Below are 24257 nucleotides of genomic sequence, written 5' to 3'. Positions count from 1 at the left end.
AACGTGACGCACTGGCCAAGTGCCACCGCGGATGAATGTGGCCAAAGTGGCACGAGGTGCAAGGACAATCTGCTCCCCGTGGCAGAATAGTCTCCCTGAGAAACGGGACCACAACACAGGTGCGTTCCCTCAACCACACTAAAACAGCAAATTAACACTGCGATGTATTAACTATTTTAGTATATTAGCACTATAACTTTAATGTCCACGTTCAGGAACACTTCTTCCCTGCAAACATCAGGCTATTAAACACTACAACCTCCAAATAAGCTCTGAACGACATAGAACTGGGGGGCATTAGTTTTGCACTGTGTGTGTGTCTGTGTGTGTGCGTGTGTGTACTGAAAGTCACAGATGTATATACACACACACACGTATATATATATATACACACACACACACACACATATTATATATATATATAGAGAGAGATATATATATGTATACACCCGTGACTTTCACGTCAAAGAAAGGTCTCGACCCAAAACTTGACCCATTCCTTCTCTCCAGAGATGCTGCCTGTCCCGCTGAGTTACTCCGGCATTTTGTGTCCATCTTCGGTTTAAACCACCATCTGAGGGGTAACCTTTTCACACAAAGGGTGGTGGGTGTATGGAACAAGCTCAAAGAGGTAGTTGAGGCTGGGACTATCCCAACTGTTAGACAGGTACATGGATTGGACAGGTTTGGAGGGATTTGGGCCAAACGCAGGGAGATGGGACTAGTGTAGCTGGGACATGTTGGCCGGTGTGGGCAAGTTGGGCCGAAAGGCCTGTGTCCATGGTGAATCACTCTATGACTCTAATCATGGTGAAACTGACAGGCTGTGTTCTTAAGAGTTAATGATGGTTTATTTATTGCTGGGAATTTACATGGAAACACCCTAGACTGTTTTTCCACAAAGACAGCTTTTTTTCTGCTTGTCAATTTCCAAAATAATTTGTTGTTTCACCATCATTTATACTGGGTTTGTTTTCCAGATTTTTTCTTAAACCTATTTTATTTAAGTAACCAAAATCTCTAGTTTCCAATAGAAATCTCATTATAACCAATTTGTCTGGCATAATAAATATATAGTCCTCACTTCATCAATCGCATTATACCTAATTCACATTATGTAAACACATGTTATATCAGAACTAAATGAACATGTTTAACATGCCTTCAGCAGGATGTTTGCTATTATTTAACCAATTAGTAATGCATAATCATTGAAAGTAATTAAACAAGCATGAAGTATTTTTATCCAGTATACACAAGAGGATATGACGGCTTTATATCACTTCAACACCTCCTAGATTTGTCATCCTGCTTGGAGCCGAGCCCACACTTGCGACATCCTGCTGCTACAAAGGGGTTTCTGACTGGCTGGTGGTTCTGTACGGGGCTCGGAAATCATTTGATTTAAAATGGGTTTTTTTTGCAGACCCTGACCTTTCCATTAACAAAAACCCCATCCATCCCCTCAGCCCTGGCCAGTCAAACCCTTCAACCATTCCCAGTCCCCAAGAACACGTCTCTGTTAATGAAAGAGAGAGAGAGAGAGAGAGACAGAGACAGGGAGACAGAGACAGGGAGACAGAGACAGGGAGACAGACACGGAGACAGAGACTGGGAGACAGAGACAGGGAGACAGAGACAGGGAGATAGAGAGACATTGAGAGAGTTGCTCTGAAGAAGGACCAACACAATGTTCGAGTGTTCACCATAAAGAAAACACAATTTTCAGTTGCAAAATGAATGGTCTCAACAGCAAGTGACACAGAGTTGGACTATAATAACACACAACACTCATTTAATTTAAGGACAAAGTGCTGGAGTAACTGAGCAGCATCTCTGGAGAACATGGATAGGTGATGTTTCTGGTTGCGATCCTTCTTCAGAACTGCGGTTCCTTCCGACCCCTTTATCATTTAGGTTTATTTTTAAGAATTATGCTTGAGGGGGTGATTATCTTTATGTTGATTTCATTTTTGGTTTGCTATTTCAGAAGGGAAGAGTGCACGTGACAAATTCTTTGAAGTTGTGTTTGTGCTGCCAGTGGGAGTGCTGCATCGACTCTGCATTGACACTGCATTGAGTCTGCAATGAGTCTGCACCGAGTCTGCATCGAGTCTGCATTGACACTGCATTGAGTCTGCAATGAGTCTGCATGGAATCTGCATGGAGCCTACATGGAATCTGCATCGATCTGCATGGAGTCTGCAGACTCCTCCCACCCAGCATCCAGGAGGAATGGCGTCTGGCAGTAAATGTGACTGAGAGATGCATCAATCAACCAGGCATCAATCTCCTCAATGCTTTCTGGACTTTTTGCAGCTTAATGCATTTGTCCTGTAACAGGGTGACCAAAACTGAATACACTACTTTGAAAAGCATTTAAACACAGAGATCATTGCTGCTTTATTATTAAGGGCCTGTCCCACTTACACAATATTTTCGGCAACTTGCCGGCACCCGTCATAGTCGCAGCAGGTTGCCAAAAATGTTCAAAATGTTGTAAATCCAGTGGCGACCAGAAAAAGGTACGACTCTTTAGGCAACTACTCACGAACAAACAGGCGTCACCCGCGACATGTCATAAGATCATCAGTGATAAGAGTAGAATTAGGTCATTCGGCCCATCAAGTCTACTCCACCATTCAATTATGGCTGATCTATCTCTCCCTCTTAACCCCATTCTCCTGCCTTCTCCTCATAACCTCTGACACCCTCATTAATCAACAATCTATCTATCTCTGCCGCATATATATCCACTGACTGCCTCCACAGCCGTCTGTGGCAAAGAATCCCACAGATTCACCACACTCTCAAATCTTCCTCATCTCCTTCCTAAAAGAATATCCTTTAATTCTGAGGTTAGGACTCTCCCTTTAGTGGAAACATCCTCTCCACATCCACTCTATCCAAGCCTTTCACTATTCTGTACGTTTCAGTGAGCTCCCCTCCCCTCATTCTTTTAAACTCCAGCGAATATAAGCCCACTGCCTTCAAATGCTCATCATAGGTTAAATGGGTGCCATTTCGGGTCGGGGCTCTTCGTAACCAAAGCAAAATGGAAATGCACACTAACTTCCCTAAACAATCGTAGTATTTGATCAATAATGGGTTAATCAGGAATGTGCCTGACTGACCATTCAACCTTTCATGCTGAGTGAGTTGTGTTTATTGTGTTTTAACATGCTCCGGTGCAGACTTGGCATGAGTTCCCATGTAAACAGTGTCACCCATCTAGACACTGAGCTAACTGGAGTTGCACACACAGAGTCCGCCGTGTTGACAAACAGCTCGGCAGATAAGGTGCGTGAGGAAACGGCGTATCGCCAAGATCCTGTCCAAGGCCAACCAATACTTCATGAGTAAGTCCACTCTTGAAACACCCAGCACAACTCCAACCTCAACCCAACCACAGTGCCGAACCCCGATGGACTTTGCACTACTGAAGTTGCACCACACACTTTGGCACGCACTACAAGGTCTACCTAGAGTAACAGATAAGTATATTTAATTGTGCGTTTGATCTTAACGTGCCTGCAAAGCCACAGCAAAGTGATAATTTTACTGTTTGAGTCACAGTCTTTTAGTTTAGTTTAGCTTGGGATTCAGCGCAGTGACAGGCCCTTCGTCCCACCGAGTCTGCGCCCACCAGCGATCCCCGTACACTAAAACTATCCACACACACGGGACATTTTACATTTATATCCAGCCAATTGACCTACAAACCTGTGCATCTTTGGAGTGTGGGAGGAAACCGGAGCAGCCGAAGAAAACCCACGCAGGTTACGGGCCGAACGTACAAACTCCACACAGACGGCACCTGTAGTCAGGTTCGAACCAGGGTCACTGGTGCTATAAGGCAGCAACTCTACTGCTGCGCCACCTGCGTCATATAGACACAGAGCAGGGAAACAGGCCCATCAGTCCAACTTGCCCATGCCGACCAAGATTCTCCATCTAAACGTGTCCCATTTGTCCATGTTTGACCCATATCCCTCTAAACCTTTCCTATCCATGATTGTGTCCAAGTGCCTCTTAAATGCTATTCGGTGGGCGGCGCGACTCTCGTCAGCAGCGGCCTCTGCAGTCCGTCTGTGTTTTATTATTTTTTGTCTCGTTTTTATGTAGTTTTTGTTATTTTTTTGTTGGGGTATGTGTGTGGGGGGGTGGGGGTGGTGTGGGGGGGTGGGGGTAACTTTAAAATCTTTCCCCTGCACGGGAGACCCGACCTTTTCTTTGTCGGGTCTCCGTTGTCGTTGGGGCTGCAACGTGGAGCGGCCTCCAACAGGAACGACCTGGGGTTCCAGCTGTGGAGCTGCCGACTACTCACCGTCACGGGGCTGGCCGAGTCCGGAGCGGGTGGAGCTGTGGTGGAGCGCTGCTGCCACCCGACCTCCGGAGTTTCGGAGGCTGCAACTGCGGGTTTGGCGGACGGCGGCACCGGGAGCCCGCGGGTCCCTGCTGGGAGATTGCTTTTCGGGGCTTCCGCAACGGCGACTTCTCGCGCCCGAGTTGCGGGGTTGAAGAGTACCTGGAGCGGGGCCTTACACCATCGCCCCGCGCGGCTTGGAATGGCCGCGGGACTTTGCGAGCGCACACCGGGGGCTCTAACACCAAGACCCGGTGCGCGACCTTGCATCACCCAGCGTGGCTTTAATGGCCGCGGGACAATCGCTATCGCCAGCCGGGGGCTTTGACTTTGACTCTGACTCTGACATCGGGGGGGAGAGTGCAGTGGAGAGATAATTTTTTTTTTGCCTTCCATCACAACGATGTGATGGATGTTTGTGTAAACTGTGTAGTGTCTTGGGTCTTTTTGTTTTGTAATGTATGGCTGCAGAAACGACATTTCGTTTGGACCTCAAGGGGTCCAAATGACAATAAATTGAATTGTATTGTATTATAGTACCTGCCTCAACGACCTCCACTGGCAGCTCATTCCATATACCCATCACCCTCTGAGAGAAAAAGTTGCTCCTCAGGATCTTATAAATTAGTTTAGTTTTATTTAGAGCTACAGTGTGGAAACAGACCCTTCGGACCCGAGTCCGCACCTACCAGCGATCCCTATACACCAAGCACTGTCCTACACACCAGGTACAATTTACAATTTTTCCAAAGCCAGGTTAACCTACAAACCTGTGCGTCTTTAGAGTGTGGGAGGAAACCAGAGGAAACAGGAAGAACGTACACACTCCATATGATAGCCCCTGTAGTCAGGATCGATCTTTACTTTTTAGACTTTCGAGATAACAGCGCTGAAATGGGCCCTTCAGCCCACAATCCGACCAGCGATCACCCCGTATACTTGCACTATCCCACACACTGGGAAAAATGTACACACCAATTAACATATAAACCTGTACATCTTTGGAATGTGGGAATAAAAGCGGAAATCCTGGAGAAAACCCTCGTGGTCACAGGGAGAACGTACAAACTTCGTACAGACAGCACCCATGGTCAGGGTTGAACCCGGACCTCTGGGGTTGTAAGGCAGCAACTCTACTGCTGTGCCAGTCCAATCAGTTGTGTAATTGATACGAACATTTTTGTTTTTTAATGGAGGTGCCAAGACACAACGTCACTCACAAACACCCGAACATTTCCTTCGCTAGCTACCCAAAGGTCAGCCCCAAAACCATGTACATTAGTGGTTATCAACCTGCACTAAAACCCACAGCTTTGTTAGATTACATGGGCTCCATGGTGAAAGGAAAGATTTACTAGGGAGCTGAGGGGTAACTTTTGTCACTAAGTGTATGGAACGAGCTGCCAGAGGAGGTCATCGAGCCAAATACAAAAACAACATTTAAAAGGCACTTGATCAAGTATAGTTTAAGAAGGAACTGCAGATGCCGGAAAAATCAAAAGTAGACAAAAAATGCTGGAGAAACTCAGCGAGTGAGGCAGCATCTATGGAGAAAAGGAGTAGGCGATGTTTTGGGTAGAGACCATTTCTTATAGGATGAGTTGGCCCAAAAGGCCTATTTCTGTGCTGTATGACTGACTCCATGACCATAAGACTGGACTTAACAAGAACAAAGTCAAGTCGAAGATCTGTCATGGTTGAATGGTAGAGTAGACTTGATGGGCAGAATGGACTAATTCTGCTCCTATTTCTTATGGAAAGCTGAGCGAGAGATTAACCACAGTGAAAAGAACTGGCAGAACAGAACTATCAAAGCCAACACGCCGACTACAATGGAGACACAAGGAATTGCAGATGTTGGTTGACAAATAACGACACAATTAACCCAGCTGATTGACTTGCTGGGTCATCCAGAGGCTGTTTAGGTTTAGGTTTATTATTGTCACATACACCAACGTGCAGTGAAAAGCTTTGTCCTGCATGCTATCCAAACAGATTAAATAATACCATAAATAGATGCAATCAAATCAAACCCAGGTACCATAGAGCAAAGGGGAAGATACAGAGTGCAGGATATAGTTCTCAGCTGTGTTGCGGAGTTGTTCGGATGAACCGTGACAAGGCTCCTTGCATCCTTCTCCAGACTCTCTTCAACATTAGCACAATGTCTCACTCTGTTGGTCGAGAGAGGCGTGTGCACGTCTGTGAAGTGGCTGGAACTGACAACTTTGGGGCAAGATTGCAGGGTGATCCAAGATGGCGCCCAAGCCAGGCGATGCCTTGTGTGCGCTCACACGTTACAATCGCTCTACTCTTCTACACATTCTGGACGGCTCGATTGTTGCATTGCCATGTCATTCCGCTGACTGGTCGCACGCAACACATCCTCGGTACACGTGATGAAGATAAACACAAAATGCTGGAGCAACTCAGCAGGACAGGCGAAAAGGAATGGGTGACGTTTTAGGTCAAGACGCTTCTGAACCTTCTGAATTTTGTAGTCGGCAGGGCAGTACTCTGCATATCGTCAACTTGGACAATTTTACATTTTTATCATGCCAATGAATGCGGCTTTTTCACGGGGCGACTTGACGCAAGATGTCACCAGAGTGAAGTGGTCGTGGTCTAGCACGATATCACACGATATAACGGGGGGTAGATAAAGAGTTCCCACGGTACTCGGCATTTCTGTTATTTGTGCGAGTGACTTGTCCGTCTCCCGAGCTTTCCCGTTAAATCTTGAATGAACATTGTGAAGTGTTGTTAAATCATCACGTGGCACAAATGATGTCACTTTTTTTTCACACACTATAAATATCCTCCCTTGGTTGAATTGGCTCATTTGGAGACATGTTTTACTGTGTATGTGGGAGACACAGATGGACTGAGCACAGTACCTCGGTCTTACTGTGTGTGGGAGAGGGGGAGAAAGAGACATACACTCACAGAGGCAGAGTCTCTCAGCCTGTGTAAGAGGGAGGGAAGGAGGGAGAGAGAGAGAGGCACACACAAGGTGGATGTGAAATCTCACCTGCCTGTTTCAGTGACAGACACCCGCCGCCAGTAAATGAAGACACCCCCATCTGTCTCCCCCTCCTCTCCCTCGACTCCCCCACCTTTCCCTCCCAACTCCAGTCTCGTCCCGACCCCCTGGGAAACTGAATAGAGCAACAATCAACTGCTGCCTGTGCGCTGATATGACAATAAAGGCTACTTTACTTTACTGAGTTAAAGAGTTCCCACGGTAGACTGTAAAACTGGGACCCTGGTTCTGGACTCCCCCAACATCGGGAACATTCTTCCTGCATCTAGCCTGTCCAATCCCGTAGATACTGATTAGACCGGTATCTATTTATTTACTTTATTAATGATTTCAATTAAATATTGATAACATCAGGCCGCAAACGTTATTTCTTGAGTGTTAGTGCTGGACTTTGACTCGACCTTCCTAGTTAGCCGGCGCCTGAGACTGAGCCAAGCAATGTCCAGACCTGACTTCAACACAAAGTGATGGAGGAACTCAAAGGGTCAGTCTCGTCCAATGCTCTGTGTTTTGCTCGTGATTCCTCCATCTGCAGTTCCTCGTGTCTACAGACCAGAGTTGCCACTTGACTCCGAGATGACCATCACAGAGCATACGGAAGATAGACACGAAATGCTGGAGTAACACAGCGGGACGGGCAGCATCTCTGGAGAGAAGGGATGTGTGACGTTTCGGTTCGAGACCCTTCTTCAGAGTCTCGTCCCGAAACGTCACCCATTCCTTTTATCCAGATGCTGCCCGTCCAGTATTTTATGTCTGTCTCCAGTATTACTGTGTCTATCATCGGCGCAAACCAACATCTACAGTTCTTTCCGACACATTAGAGGATACCGTCTCGCCATCACTCGGATTACCCGCTTCATTTCCATAACGTTGCCACCTCTCTTTACTTTGCTTACTGAAGCCTGATCCTTGTCACACCCAGTGCTCTATCGCCCAGCCTCTCATCTTTCAATCGGGTTCGGCCAGGGAGGAACTGCAGATGCTGGATTAAAACGAAGATAGACACAACATGTAGCTCAGCGGGACAGGCAGCATATCAGAAGGGTCTCGACCCGAAATGTCACCCATTCCTTCTCCCCAGTGATGCTGCCTGTTGCGCTGAGTTCCTCCATTTTGTGGCTACCTTGGGTTTATCCAGGATCTCCCCGTTGATGTCCTAACTCGCTTTGGTTTGTTATTATTGTCTCATATCGAGAACCAGCAGATACAGGTTTAGGTTCGGGGGGAATGATTTAATGAAAGCCTAAGGGGTAACTATTTTACGCAAAGGGTGGTGGGTGTATGGAATGAGCTATCCGTTAAGGTAGTTGAGGCAGGTATTGTCGCAATGTTTAAGACGCATTAGACTGAAGCATGGATAGGATAGGTTTAAATGGTTATGGGCCAAACGCGGGCAAGTGGGACTAGTGTATGTAGATCAGTGCATGCTCCTTTAACATAGTGACCTCACCACTACTAACCACTCCCCATTGTCTCCTGTATAATTGTAGCTTCCCCACCTCCAGCTCGCTCTCTAGTTCCAGTGATGACCACGGACAGCTAGAGCATAATGTGTGTAGTGCCTTTAATAAAGATACTTAGTAAAAGACTTTGTGTGTCGAGCAAGTCCTTTTACATGGTGTCAGCGCGGTAGACTTGCGTCTCCTGTTAATCGGCTTTATTTTATTATTTGTTTCTCCCAGTTGTGTCCCCACCTTAACCTTTTACTATGGCTAACTCGTGTCGTCGTCCCGACAAGCTCGTTTTTGACGCGGACATCGTGCACCGCTGGACTGTCTTCCAGCGCGACTATGAACACTACATCGCTATCGCTCATCCTGGTGCCACTCCTGCGGTACAGGCTCACCTACTCCTCAACCTGGCTGGTCCGGAGGCAATGGAACATTATGCATCGTTCGAGTTCGCCCCTCTGGAAGACCGCTACGACCCGGTATGTCTCATAACCAAATTCACTGCCCTATGCGATATACCCACCAATAACATTATTGAGCGTTTCAAGTTCTTCACAAGGCGTCAGGTTCCAGGTGAGCACATTGACGCTTTCATTGCCTCTTTGCGACATATGGCTCGGCGGTGCCGCCTTGAAGCGATTACACCGGACGAAATGATCAGGGACGTCCTGGTCAACGGTCTCCTAAACTCTAAGCTGCGTGAAGAGCTCCTGATGAAGCCCGACCTATCGCTAAAGGATGCCATGCATTCAGCTCGCATGGCCTCTGCTGTTGGCTCCGTATCTCAACCGGTGTCCCAGGACATCAATTTCACCGGTACCGCTGGCCGCCGGCGGATCAATAGCCCACCACGCCGGTTCACCCCCTCTGCACCCGCTAAGGTCACCCCTCGTCGCTGCCTCAATTGTAATTTCTCTTCACACCAGTTCAACGTTTGCCCAGCGCTGGGTAAAACTTGTAATTCCTGCGGGAAGCTGAACCATTTTTCTGCAGCTTGTCGTTCTCGTGGGAAACCTGTCCCTGCTCCTAGAAGGAGTCTAAACAACCTTGCGGACTGTGATAGCGCGCCTGGTTCCCAGTACCAGCTTGAACTCCCTGATTCTGATACGAGTTCCTCCCATGGTGATTCAACTGTGTTTTCGCTTTTGGGTGCACCTGCATTGATAACAGATCCTTCCGTGCATGTTACTGTCAATGGACACTCCTTCCCTGCGAAGGTCGATACTGGTGCTTTTGCCAATGTTATGTCTGTTAGCCTCTTCAAGCAGATAAGCTCGGGGGAAAGGGTGACTCCCGATGACTCCCGCCTTCATGCCTATGGGGGAGGTATTCTGGTCGCCGTGGGGAAGGCCACGGTTATCTGTACAGTTCTCGAGACCTCTCGGCCCCTCACTTTTCTCCTGCTGGAATCTAAAAACGTCACCCTGCTGGGCGCCCGTGCATGCCAGGACTTTGGTTTGGTCTCTTTCCACCGCGACATCCACCTGGTGCAGGCTCCCATGAACCCCCTGAACGAGTATCCCGACCGTTTTGATGACGTTCTGGGCAAACTGCCCTGTGCCTACAATATCGTTGTTGACCCGGGGGTCGACCCGGTAATTAGACCGGCCCACCGGGTGTCTTTTGCCATGAAGGGCCGCGTGGAGTCCACACTGCGTGACATGGTGGCCACGGGCATCCTCAAGGAGGTGAGCGCTCCCACCCTGTGGGTCTCCACCATGGTCGTCGCTGCCAAGAAGGATGCGAGCGAGATCAGGATCTGCATCAACCCAAAAGACCTGAACCTTGCTATCCAACGCCCGCACTACCCCATGCGGACGGTGGAGGACGTCGCTGCACAGGTCGGTCCGGCCACAGTCTTCTCGGTCCTAGATGCCAAGAGCTCCTTTTGGCAGATCCCTCTGGATGAACGTTCCTCCTTCCTGACTACCTTTAGCACACCTTTCGGCAGGTTCCGTTTTCTCCGCATGCCTTTTGGGATCAACTCAGCCAGCGAGGTTTTCCAGCGCACCATGGAACAGCTGTTTGCCGGGTTGCCGTGCGCTATCATTGTGGACATCCTGGTGTACGGGAGGGACGTCGCTGAGCACGACCTGCACCTCCGCAAAGTCCTGGACAGGGCTCGTGAGATCAATCTCAAACTTAACCCGAAGAAGTGTCGGTTCCGCGTTCAGGAAGTCACTTACGTAGGTCACGTTTTCACGGCCGGGGGACTAAAGCCAGACCCCCAGAAGACGGCAGCGGTCACCAAAATGCCCGCTCCCACCGACGTGCCCGGCCTGCAGCGCTTTCTGGGCATGGTCAACTACCTGGGTAAGTTCATACCCGACCTTAGCGAACTGAGTGCCCCCCTGAGGGAGCTGACCAAGAAGGACAATGCCTGGGTCTGGCTCCCGCACCACCAGTCGGCCTTCGTGGCCCTGAAGTCCAAGCTCGCACGCACCCCGACTTTAAAGTACTTTGACCTGAACAGGCCAATCGTCCTCACCTGCGATGCATCTCGGTTCGGCCTCGGTGCCGCCTGCCTGCAGCTCTATGACAATCGGCAGCTGCCTGTTTCCTACGCCTCTCGCACCATGACCCCTGCTGAGCAGCGCTACGCTCAGATCGAGAAGGAGCTCCTTGCCGTGGTGTTCGCATGCTCCAAATTCAAGGACTACATTCTGGGCAACTCCTTCACCATTGAAACTGACCACCAGCCGCTGGTCTCTATCTTGAACAAGCCTATCCATGCGGCCTCCTCGCGGTTGCAGCGAATGATGCTGCAGCTCCAACGTTTTACATTCGAAATTGTGTACCGCAAGGGCAAGGAAATGTTCGTGGCCGACACATTGTCCCGTGCGCCGCTCCCTTCCGTTGCCCGCCATCCATACGAATCGTCTGACCTGATGGTACTGAACGTTAACATTGTTCCCTCTTGGCAGATGCAGTCCCTGGTCAAACACACTGCCGCTGATCCTGCCCTGCAACAGCTTGAGGGCGTCATCCGCCGTGGCTGGCCTGACCGCCGCTCTTCCCTACCGGCTGGTGCCGTGCCCTACTTCCTGGTTCGGGACGAGTTGGTGCTGCACAACGGCGTGGTGGTGAAGGGTCACAAGGTCGTGGTGCCGGCCGCGCTGCGGGATCATTACTTTCAAACCGTCCACAATGGCCACCCCGGTGTGGAAGCCACTTTGTCCCAGGCCCAAGCCCAGTTTTACTGGCCTGGCATGGTTCAGGACATCCGGGACAGGGTCTCAGCCTGTGCTGCCTGCAACAGTCTCCTGCCTCATCAACAGCGCCAACCTCTCATGCAGCAACCGGCTCCCGAGTTGCCGTGGATGGCTGTCGCCACTGACATATTCGAATGGCGTGGCAAACACTTCCTGGTCCTGGTGGACTCCTACTCCAGCTGGTTCGAGGTGGACCAGCTGCCGTCCCTCACGTCTGCTGCCGTCATCGGGAAGCTTCGCCGCCACTTTTCGACCTTTGGTTCCCCGGTGACTCTCCAGTCCGACAACGGCAGCCAGTTTACCAGCGCAGAGTTCGGCGCCTTCGCCACCCAATGGAACTTTCGCCACATCACCAGCAGCCCCGAGTACCCGCAAAGCAATGGCCTTGCTGAGCGCGCTGTCCCCAGCGCCAAGGAGCTGCTGGAACATTGTCGGCTTGCTCATTCGGACTTCTACCTTGCCCTCCTCAACCTCCGCAACATTTCCCGGAACCCTGCACTCGGTTCGCCTGCCCAGCGCCTCATGTCCCGCACCACTCGACCCCCTCTCCCGGTCTCTCAACAATCCCTAAAGCCCACGGTCCGCAGCCCTGCCGCTGTCAAGGAGCGCATCATCGAGAAGCAGGTCATCCAGAAGCGCTCCTTTGACAAATCATCCCGTCTCCTTCCCCGTCTGTTCCCAGGCCAGGTTGTCCGGATGAAGTCCACCTCCGGTCATCATCGGCTGGCGGTTGTCGTTGGCAATGCTGGCTCTCCCCGGTCATACCTGGTCGATTACGAGGGCACCGTGTACCGTCGGACACGCCAGCACCTGCTGCTTGTCAACGAGCCTGCTCCGCCTCCCGCAGACCCGTTTTCGCCGCCGATCTCTTCCCCGCTGCCCGAAACTCCCCCTGCCCCTGTCACTCCTCGCATGCCCCGGACACTGCCCTCTCAGCTCTCTGTGCCCCGCACACACCAGCCTCCTTCTCCTGCCTCACCTGCAGGTGTACCTGTTTCGCCCCCCGCTTCTCCTCCTTCCCCTGGGCGCTCTTCACCCGGATCTCCCATCTCTGCCCCTGCCCCCGTACCTGCAGCTCCGGCGGTTGAAGGGGAAGGCGGGTTGCGCACCCGCTCTGGGCGGTTGGTCAAGCCGCCTGTCCGGTACGGAGTGTGCGATTAGTCTGTGTCATGATTGTCTAACTGTTCCCTGATTCTAGCGTATGAGCCGTGGTCGCTTTTGTTTCCAAGAGGAAGGATGTAGATCAGTGCATGCTCCTTTAACATAGTGACCTCACCACTACTAACCACTCCCCATTGTCTCCTGTATAATTGTAGCTTCCCCACCTCCAGCTCGCTCTCTAGTTCCAGTGATGACCACGGACAGCTAGAGCATAATGTGTGTAGTGCCTTTAATAAAGATACTTAGTAAAAGACTTTGTGTGTCGAGCAAGTCCTTTTACAGTGTAGATGGGACATATTGGTCGGTGTGGGCAAGTTGGGTCGAAGGGCCTGTTTCTACGCTGTATGATTCTATGCAGGGAATAAACTTTTGTTTGCGTGCTATACAATCATATCAGATAATGCTATACATGAATATAACCAAGCCACGTACAGTCTGAAGAAGGGCCTAGACCTGAAACGTCACCCGTTCCTTCTCTTTAGAGATGCTGCGTGTCCCGTTGAGTTACTCCAGCATTTTGAACCGTCGAGTTACTCCAGCATTCTCTTGAAACCGGCATCTGCTGTTCCTTCCGACACATGCACAAGAACACCAGGTAGAGCGAAGAGGAAAATACCAGAGTTCCGAATATATGTTTTCAGGACAGTTCCAGTGGGAAAAGGTCCAATGTCTGCATTGAGGTAGGTTGGTAGGTCGGGTCAGTGTCCAAACGAATGGAAGGAAGAACCGTTCTGAAGCCGGATAAGAATAGGTGGTCGGCACGGACTCGGTGGGCCGAAGGGCCTGTTTCCGCGCTATATCTCTAAAATCTGAAGTTAGGTAATGTCTAAAGGAACTGCAGATGCTGGTTAATATGCACAAAAGGACACAAAATGTTGGTGTAACTCAGCAGGTAAGTCAGATCTGGGAAGAAAAACATAAAAAGCTGGAGTAAGTCAGCGGGTCAGGCAGCATCTCTGGAGAAAAAGAATAGGTGGCGATTCGAATCGGAACCCTTCTTCAGACATCCTAATCGGAATTGAGTCTGAAGATGCGTCTCGTCCCGAAACATCAGCTATTTTTCTCCAGAGATGCTGCTTGACTCGCTGAGTTACTCCAGCTTTTTGTGTCTGTCTTCGGTTTAAACCAGCATGTGCAGTTCACTCCTTACACGGGTCTCTGGAGAACATTGATTGGTAGCGTTCCGGACCCTGCTACGGAAAGGCATCGATCGCTAGTCGGCAAGGACTCCGAGCTGAATCTCTCAAAGAAGTACATGTGAAAAATTTCTCACGGACCATAAAAATGCGGGACCTTTCAGTAAAGTCCCTTTTAAAGTCCCTTTTAAAGATTATAGTTATTTTCTTGAATCTCATTAACATAACTCATGAATAAGTTGATGTCCATATGCGGATGCAAATCTTTATTTTTTAAATTCAATCCCACAGAAGACAATTTTTACTCACCTTCTGTCCCCTCTGTCCAGCTTCCGGGTTCACCGTTCGCAGGAGTTCCCACGCTACCCGCAAGAGTTATTACGGATATCGCACGGATATCGCACTGGCCACTACGTTCATATAATGTTGCAATGCTCAACCACAAGTGTACAAGTCACTCTTGGAGAAATTCAAACTTGCTTGAATTTTCTCCCGGGTCACCAAGTTACACGATTACCTGCCGTTAGCGCCACGGTGGTCCACGGTGGTCCACGAATGCCGTACTGTTATCGCACGAGGTTCCCACGATGTTAAACTCTGGTTAACTCTTGCATCAAGTCGCCCCGTGAAAAAGCCGCTTAATCAAGCCAATTAACCTACAAACCTGCACGTCTTTGGAGTGTGGGAGGAAACCGGAGATCTCTGAGAAAACCCACGCAGATCACGGGGAGAACAAACAAACTCCATACAGACAGCACCCGTAGTCGGGATCGAACCCGGGTCTCTGGCGCTGCATTTTGCTGTAAGGCAGCAACTCTACCGCTGTGCCACCGTGACCGACCCTTCTTCAGACTGAGAGTCAGGTGTAAGGGAACCGAGAGCTATGGATGGGTAAGGTGTGAAAACGACAAATCAAAGCAGACGGTGATAAGGAAATGTGGAGTGTTTAAGAAGGAACTGCAGATGCCGGAAAATCGAAGGTAGACAAAAATACTGGAGAAACTCAGCGGGTGAGGCAGCATCTATGGAGCGAAGGAAAAAGGCGACGCTTCGGGTCTCGACCCAAAGTGTCACCTTTTTCCTTCGCTCCATAGATGCTACCTCACCCGCTGAGTTTCTCCAGCATTTTTGTCCACCTAGGAAATGTAGAGTGGTTCATCGTTGGCTGAGGGGAAGGCGACAACGAGGCATATAATCAGTATAATCCAGCTCAGTGAAACTAGTCAGAGAACAAGGGTAAGTAAGTAAGTAAGTTTATTGGCCAAGTATTCACATACAAGGAATTTGCCTTGGTGCTCCACCCACAAGTAACAACATGACATACAGTGACAGTTGCGAATGACTCAGAAAACACTAAACATTAATAATGAAAACACTAAACATTAATAATTAATAGTGGGGGGTAGACGGAGAGAGAGGGAAAGCAAGGGTTACTTGAAGTTAGTGTAACTAAATGAAAAGGTTAAAACTAAAGGTTGAGGCTCAACTGTAATGACTAATTATAGAAAAAAAACACGGCGGTTAATTTTTTTTTTGTATTGGAAACCAAACCTCATTAAAAACCTTCTTTAGGCTAGGAACAGTTCAGATCAAAATCTCATAGCCCATACAGTGCTTCCTGCGTGATGCTTAAAACATGTGTGGAGACCTCTGCGTCCAGTCATCAACCTTTGAAAGCTCTTGGAAACTTGAGCTCAGAGTAAGATGCTATTTACAACCTCGTAAGTTCATAAAACGCCCAATTCCCAACGGGGCCAGAGAGCGTTTTGCACCTGGTCCCACATCACCCTATAGTAACCCCTAAAAAACCAAGACAAATGCAAGGTGACGAGGGATCTCAAGCCCACAACCCTTGTCTGGAGACTTACGTTCACAGTCCTAGCCTCAAATGGGTCAGTGCAAAGGTGCCAGTGTTATTTGACTGATATGGGCCGGCGGTCGACAACATTCCCTGATGGACATCTCGCGCTGCTGGGAGGCCAACAAGTTTCGGGCAGACCAAAGAGAGTCTTTTAATGAGTTGATGGTTTTCCAGAAGCACTTGATGTCCATGTCCGAATGTGTTCTGGGAACAGGGGTGGCACCGTGGGTTCGATCCTGACTACGGGCGCTGTCTGGGAGGAGTTTTACGTTCTCCCCGTGACCCGTGTGGGTTTTCTCCGTGTGCTCCTGTTTCCTCCCACACTCCAAAGACGTACAGGTTTTGTAGGTGAAATGGTCCCCTGTGTGTAGGATCGACCTCGTGTATGGGGTGATCGCTGGTCGGCGCAGACTCAGTGGGCTGAAGAACCCGTTTCCACGCTGTATCTCTAACGTTTGAGGTCCAGAGCAGCACCTCGGGAGGGTGGCTTCCCAAGTAAAACTTGGGGGCAATTCTACAGCTCTTCAAACTAGAGCCACGAGATATTTCACAACCAGCTCCAAGAACAGAACCCTGCTTCACATCTCAACTGAAAGAGGACACCCGAAACAGCGCTGAACTCCCACACTGTTAACCTGCATGTGTCTAGTGCCCTTGCCACTCGCCTTGCATTGTCTGTTGGCTTCAAGGGACTGAGTAAGTTCCTGATGATGATGTGTGATACCTTTGTTAACATCCCCAACCCACAAGCAGATGTGTGAACAATCCAGTCAGAAATTTGATTCCATTTGGAACAAATCACTGAAGCCAGATGTTACAGCATGAAGCTTTTTTTTTTTAACTCTCCCATAGAACAATCTTGTTTGGTGCATTCTTTTTGTAAGTAAGAGTTTTGTACATGACTACACAATCCTACTCGTTGAGACAAACTGCTGGAGTAACTCAGCGGGACAGGCAGCATCTCTGGAGAGAAGGAATGGGTGACTTTTCGCATCGAGACCCTTCTTCAGAAGTGTAGTTTAGTTTAGAGAATCAGCATGGAAATAGACCCTTGGGCCCACCGAGTCCACGCAGACCAACGATCACCCCACTAGTCCACTAGTCCTATCCTGCACACTAGGGACAATTTACTGAATTCAATTATCCTACAAGCCTGCACGTCTTTGGGATGTGGGAAGAAACCGGAGCACCCGGAGGAAACACACACGGTCACGGGGAGAACGTCCAAGCTCCGTACAGATAAGCACCGTATTCAGGATGGAACTCGGGTCCCTGGCGCTGCAAGACTGCAATGCTACCGCTGTGCCACCGTGCCGCCCATAACTGATGTTACAGCATGAAGCTTTTTTTGAACTCTCCATATAACCATCTTGTTTGTTGTATTTCTTTACAATAAGAGTTTTGTCCATGACGACACAGTGCTGCTCAAAGCCAGGTTACAGTGAAACCTGCCTTCAGAGGCATCTGATGCGGACACGTGGCTTTGTTCTCTCTGGGGAGAGATGTGATTTTATACATCACAGCTTGGAATTGCTTCAACACTGCCTTGTTCAAGAGACCAGTAGACAGCGGCAGTATACGGGGTGATCGCCGGTTGGTGCGCACGCGGTGGGCCGAAGGGCCCATTTCCACGCCTTATCTCTAAAGTCTAAAATCTAAAGTCGAGAGCAGACCCTCTGGAGGGTTACCTGGTGAACCACCCGTGGTCAGGATCGATCCCGGGTCTCTGGCGCTGTGAGGCAGCAACTCTACCACTGCGCCCCACCAGTTATGATGTTAAGCAGGGTTCTGTTCTTGGAGGTGGTTGCGAAATATCCCGTGGCTCTATTTTAAAGAGGTGTAGCGTTGTCCCCAGGTTTCGCTGGGTAGCCCCCCTCCAAAGGTCCTGCTCCAAGTCGCACGTCAGCCAGACTTGGCAATATGTTAGCTGTTCCTGCTTCATCAAAGCATCCCTACCAAATGGCACATTGGGGGCACTATCACCACTTGGACTGCACTGGTTTAAGCAGAAGCTTGGCACCACCTTCCCAAGGACATGTCGGGATGGGCGATGAAAAATGGCCTTGAAGACACAAGGAACGATAGGTGCAGGTTTACAAAGAAAGACACAAAGTGCTGGAGTAACTCAGGTAACTCACTGGGTCAGGCAGCATCTCTGGAGAATGGTTAGGCCACATTTCAGGTCGGGACCCTTCTTCGGATTGAATATAATGAGGGGGAGAAATCTGGAAGAGAGATGGGGGTGGTACAAAGCCTAGCAAGTGATAGGAGCATAGACACAAAGTGCTGGAGTAACTCGCTGAGTCTAGTCTCAGAATCTGTTCCGTTAAATGCATTCAAGTTATCAAACAAGAAAGGATTCAAAAGTAACTCAGCGGGTCAGGCAGCATCTCTGGAGAACATTGATAGGTAACGTTTGGGTCGGGATCCTTCTTCAGACTTTTGGTAAAAAGGTACTGATCTGAAACATCACCTATCCATGTTCTCCAGTGATGTGGCCTGACCTGCTGAGTTACTCCAGCACTTTGTGTCCTTTTCTATATATCAGAATCTTTAGTTTCTTGTGTCTGCATTTATTCAAAATTAGATTTGGACTAGCTAATGCACTGGTTAGAGAAATGGGTTAGAAATAGGTTGCCAAGAACATTTGGTCAAGAAAGAGTAAAAGGAGATCAAATTACCCAAAGCAGATGGAGCTAGGGTTTAGAATTCACTCAGCTGGACAAACATATGTATGTTATCAGCTCAAGAACCGCAGGAAACACTCGACACGAGACCAGGGGTTGTTGTGACTTGAGTCCATAATACAAGTGGTGTGAACACTTGGAGTGCACCCTGCGGGACCACCAAGAAGATGCCGAGGTGGAAGTGTCCATGTTTTTCCATCTGTTCTGAACAGGACAAAGGACATTTATTGTCAAATACACCAGTTGGTGCAGTGAAATTTGAGTTACCATGCAGCACACAATAAGGTAAACGCAACATTATAGAATTTAACATAAAACATAAAACATCCCCCACAGTGGAATCAACTGTTTCCCACTGTGAGGGAAGATGATAAAAGTCCAGTCCTCTTCCCCTTGTCCACCCGTAGTCGGGGCCTATTGACGCCTCCGCAGTCACCGCTACGTTCGGCCCGATGTTTCAGGCCCTCTCGCCGGGATGATGGAGCTCCGGCGACGGAAGAACACTCTTGGAGTTCCGAAACGGCCGCTTCCTACCAGAGACCGTGGCTCCCGAAGTCCACAGGCCGAGCTGGGCGGAGCTCCAACACTGGCGACCACGGCGAAAGATCCCAGGCCTCCGAGATGTTAAAGTCAGCGCCACAGTTGAAAGCTCCGCAGTCCACAGCTCCGATCCGACCAGAGGAGCGATCCATCAGTAAAGGGTGGAGACACATAAAGTCAGCATAAGCCCCAGAGACTGAGGGACAACCATTTAGCGTTGACGTGTGGAATCAAAACTGCTTCACCTAGAGTCATAGACCCACAGCATGGAAACAGGCCCACTGGCCTAACTTGCCCACACCAACCAACATGCCCCATTTACTCTAGTCCCACCTGCCTGCGTTTGGCCCATATCCCTCTATCCATGTACCTGTCTATATGTTTATCAAACGTTGCGATAGCACCTGCCTCAACCGTCTCCAGCAGTTCGTTCCATACACCCACCGCCCTTTGTGTAAAAAAAGTTAAATAAGGTTCCTATTATATCTATCCCTCTTCTCCTTAAACCTCTGTCGTCTAATTCTTGATTCCCCTACTCTGGGCAAAACACTGTCCGTTTACCCAACCCTATTCCTCTCACGAGCTACTTGAGGTACATTGGGTCTGGTTGGGGTGTAATTTAGAACTGTTGATGACGGTGAAGCGGTGGCGCTGGGTTTGAGCCGTACTATGGGTGCTGTCTGCACGGAGTTTGCCCAGTCTCCCCGTGACCTGCATGGGTTTTCTCCGGGAGCTCCGATTTCCTCCCACACTTCAAATTGGCTTGGTATCATTGTAAATTGTCCCTAATGTGTGCAGGATAGTGCAGGTGTGCAGCTCGGCATGGGCCCGGTGGGCCGAAGGGCCTGCTTCCACGCTGTCTCCCTAAACTAAGACTAAAAGACAGCCTTTTGCACTCTGGCAACGTTACAAGGCATCAAAACAAAAAGAAAAATGTTATTCTCAACAAATATAACTGAAGCCAAAATTAAGAGAATCGGGATCTTTTGTTGCTAGTTATTTAACAATATTCTGCAACAACCCCTCAGTAATTACACCCACACATACCACACACAATGCATTTTCACAAGACCTACATCTATTGTACTTCACCAGCTGTCCCCACAAAGTTGGTAGGGAGCTGCCTTTTCCACCCATCGCTGTTTATGGGGTGAATGTGCTTCCACGACCAATATGATCAAGGACTTGTCCCACCCTGGTCATTCCCACTCCCGTCCGGCAGAAGGTACAGAAGCTTGAAAGCGCGCACCACTAGACTCAGTGACAGCTTCTTCCCCTCTGTTATCAGGCTTCTGAACGGTTCCACTGAGAGAAGGAGACCTTCAGCTTGTTGTCTGGCGGGGACAAAGGGATTTGGCCTTTTGTGAAAGTGGAGCCAAGCATTCTTTCAATCGTTATTACCTCAAGTTTAGATAAACTAGTCCCACAGACTGAATGGATGAGATAAATATTGGTTTCATTTTCAACCCAAAGCTTGTTTGGGCTGAAAATTGTTTGTGCAGCACGGTGGCGCAGGGGTAGAGTTACAGCACCGGAGACTTGGGTTCGATCCCGGCTTGTAGGTTGGTTGGATAATTGGCCACTCCTTCTGTGTAGGTGAATTGCAGAATCTGGAGGAAGCTGATGAGGATGCGGGTCAGCGCCGGAGACCAGGGGTTCGATCCCGACTACGGGTGCTGTCTGTACGGAGTTTGTATGTTCTTCCCGTGACCTGCGTGGGTTTTCTCCGAGATCTTTAGTTTCCTCCCACATTCCAAAGACGCACAGGTTTGTAGGTTAATTGGCTTGGTAAATGTAAAAATTGTCCTTAGTGGGTGTAGGATGTGCTGGTCGGCGCAGACTGGGTGGGACGAAAGGGCCTGTTTCCGCACTGTATCTCTAAACTAAACTAAACTAAACTTGTATTACTCAGTTAGAAAGTATGGTTTGTCAGAGGCTGTTCAGAGATAATTCATCAGGATAATCCTGCAGCTGTACACTGTGGTTGGCTCTATTGTAATCATGTGTTGTCTTTCTGCTGACTGGTTAGCACACAACAAAAGTTTTTCACTGTACCTCGTGTACACGTGATAATAAACTAAACTCAGACCAGGTACAGAGGAGTTGTCATATAAGGAAAGGTTAAACAATTGGGAGACTCTTTTGATTGTGGAGAAAGGGCAGGAAAGTAGACCCGAAAAAATGTCAGCTCAGCCATGATTCTGCTGAATGGGAAAGCAGCCTCGTGGGGCTGAATGTCCTTGCAATGTTAATGTTACTGGGTTTTCTGTCTTGATTGAAAGATTGAATGAAAGATACTACCCACCGAGTCTTTGTCGACCACCGATCCCATTCACACTAGTTATCCCACTTTCTCATCCACTCCCTGCGGCAATTTACAGAGGGCCAATTAACCTACAAACCCGCACGTCACTGGGATGTGGGAGGAAACCGGAGCACCGCAAGGAAACCCACAGGTTGAATGGGCAAATTCCACACAGACAGCACCCGAGATCAGGAGCGAACCTGGGTCTCTGGTGTTACCAGCCCTGTCTGACAATAGACAATACGTGCAGGAGTAGGCCATTTGGCCCTTCAAGCCAGCACCGCCATTCAATGTGATCATGGCTGATCATCCCCAATCAGTACCCCGTTCCTGCCTTCTCCCCATATCCCCTGACTAATAGACAATAGACAATAGGACAATAGACAATAGTCTGGTATCATTTAAAAAGTCTATGAGTGCCATGTGCAATCTTGTAACACGTACTGAGGCTATTATGTATTGTAATGTGCCTGTAAAACGGTGACAAGTAACCAGCTTGCTGCAATGGACAGAAGATCTGGACCCCACACTTGAGGCCATGACCCTCCCTCACCAAACCCAGGTCATCGTTACTTGGGGAAATTGCCAGCGTGGGGAGAGGTAGCAATGAGGGTCTCGGATGAGCTGGATGGTGGCAGAGAGAAAACCTGCTGGTGCACAACAGGTAGACCAAAATAAATAGAAGTATCTGTCCAAGGTAGACAAAAATGCTGGAGAAACTCGGCGGGTGAGGCAGCATCTATGGAGCGAAGGAAATAGGCAACGTTTTTCGGGTCGAAACCCTTCTTCAGAAGTATCTGTTCATGTAGCATCTGTGATGCAGCAAAAATAAACTTTCCCAGCTTAAAACAAGACGGACAAGTAGTCCACATATATTATAAAAATGCACAAAGTAACTCAGCGGGTCAGGCAGCATCTTATGAGAAAAAGGATGGGCAACGTTGCGGGTCGAGACCCTTCACCAGACTCTGGAGGACATGGATAGATGATGTTTTGGGTCGGGTACTTGATTAGTGTTAGTGTCAGAGGGGTTATGGGGAGAAGATAGGAGACTGGGGTTGAGAGGGAAAGATACATCAGCCATGATTAAATGGCGTGGGCTCGATGGTTCGATTGGCCTAATTCTGCTCCTATAACTTATGAACTTAAGGGACCATTCTTCAGACTCCCAAATCGAAATGTCACCTATCCACGTCGTCCAGAGATGCCGCCTGACCCGCTGAGTTACTCCAGCGCTTTGTGCCTTTTTCTTCTGGAAGCCAGCATCTGCAGTTCCTTGCGTCACCACGTCCATGTACATGCCAGTAAATTACAGGCCTAGTTGATGAAATAGCACATTTGCACTCACCCATATCTCTTGTTCTGCTCTTACATACGCAGTCTCCGAGTGACTGGTACCTTGGCAAGGAACGGTCAGGGCTGGGGATTAATCAAAAGCCGGACTCTGTTGACGGACCTGAAACAGAACAGGAGCCAGTGTTATAGCCTCGCAACCAGTCCATAATTCAGTCAACCGTGCAAATGCCTTCATTTTGCTTCCAATTTGTCTTTGGAATGGTCAAAGATTTCTCTGTGAATCACAGGGCAGCATTATTCTGTAACGGTGACATCACAACAGCCTGGGGCAGATTTAATCCACTCATTTCAAGGCTGTCTCGCCATCTAACCCTCACCCTGAGCTTGATGGGACTCTGTTCCTTGGAGCGCAGGAGGATGAGGGGTGATCTTCTCAGGAAAGGTGTGCTAGATCAGGAGAGGAATAGCACGGGTAAAATGCACAGTCTTTTACCCAGCGTAGGGGAATCGGGAGGACATAGGTTTAAGGTGAGGGAGGAAAGATTTAATAGAAAACCTGAAGGGGCAACTTTTTCCACAAAGAGGGTAGTGGGTGTCCAGAAAGAGCTGCCGGAAGGGGTAACCGAGGCAGGTACAATCACACGTTTAAGAAACATTTAGACCGCTTTGGATAAATAGCATGGATAGGACAGGTTTAACGGGATATGGGCCAAACACAGGCAGGTGGGACTGGTGTAGATGGGGCATGTTGGTCGGTATGGGCAAATTGGGCCGAAGGGCCTGTTTCCACGCTCTATGGCTCCATGGCCTACTTTTAACACTCAAGAGCACTGGCACTTGTTTTAATCTAAGTGAGAACATACATAGGGTTTATCAAAATCATTTATCTCATATAATTACTGATCATTTCCAGTAAAGGGGATGGGGGGGCAGTGGGTCGATGGCTATGAGACAGCGTACCCTTGATTTTGACACATGGTACCGTTTGTGTCTGTGCCCTTCCCAATAATAGGACAATTATATAAGGTCTGGATAACGAGCAGTTTTTATGACCAAACTATTTTTTTATGCCAAGCACCTTTCCACTTGCAACAAGATTTATCGGGGCAATCTGATTGTCTATCTATTCAGTGGAATTGCCAATTCAGGAGGAGAGCTCATGAGGATGTAATCAAAAAGGAACTGCAGATGCTGGT

At 48.9% G+C, this 24257-nt stretch overlaps 1 protein-coding gene across 4 annotated transcripts in view; it reads right to left on the bottom strand.

Annotated features, from left to right (window-relative positions):
* Positions 1–24257, bottom strand: part of ralgps1 (Ral GEF with PH domain and SH3 binding motif 1) — a 729016-nt gene that overhangs the window by 577173 nt on the left and 127586 nt on the right. For all 4 annotated transcript variants that reach the window (XM_033049388.1, XM_033049390.1, XM_033049389.1 and 1 more), the window contains exon 2: positions 23114–23221. The gene's annotated coding sequence lies outside the window, so the exon portion shown is untranslated. The remainder of the gene's footprint in view (positions 1–23113; positions 23222–24257) is intronic.

The sequence above is a fragment of the Amblyraja radiata genome, chromosome 32 (genome assembly GCF_010909765.2).
Source record: "Amblyraja radiata isolate CabotCenter1 chromosome 32, sAmbRad1.1.pri, whole genome shotgun sequence".
Classification (NCBI taxonomy): Eukaryota; Metazoa; Chordata; class Chondrichthyes; order Rajiformes; family Rajidae; genus Amblyraja; species Amblyraja radiata.
This window is presented reverse-complemented; position numbering and strand designations above follow the sequence as displayed.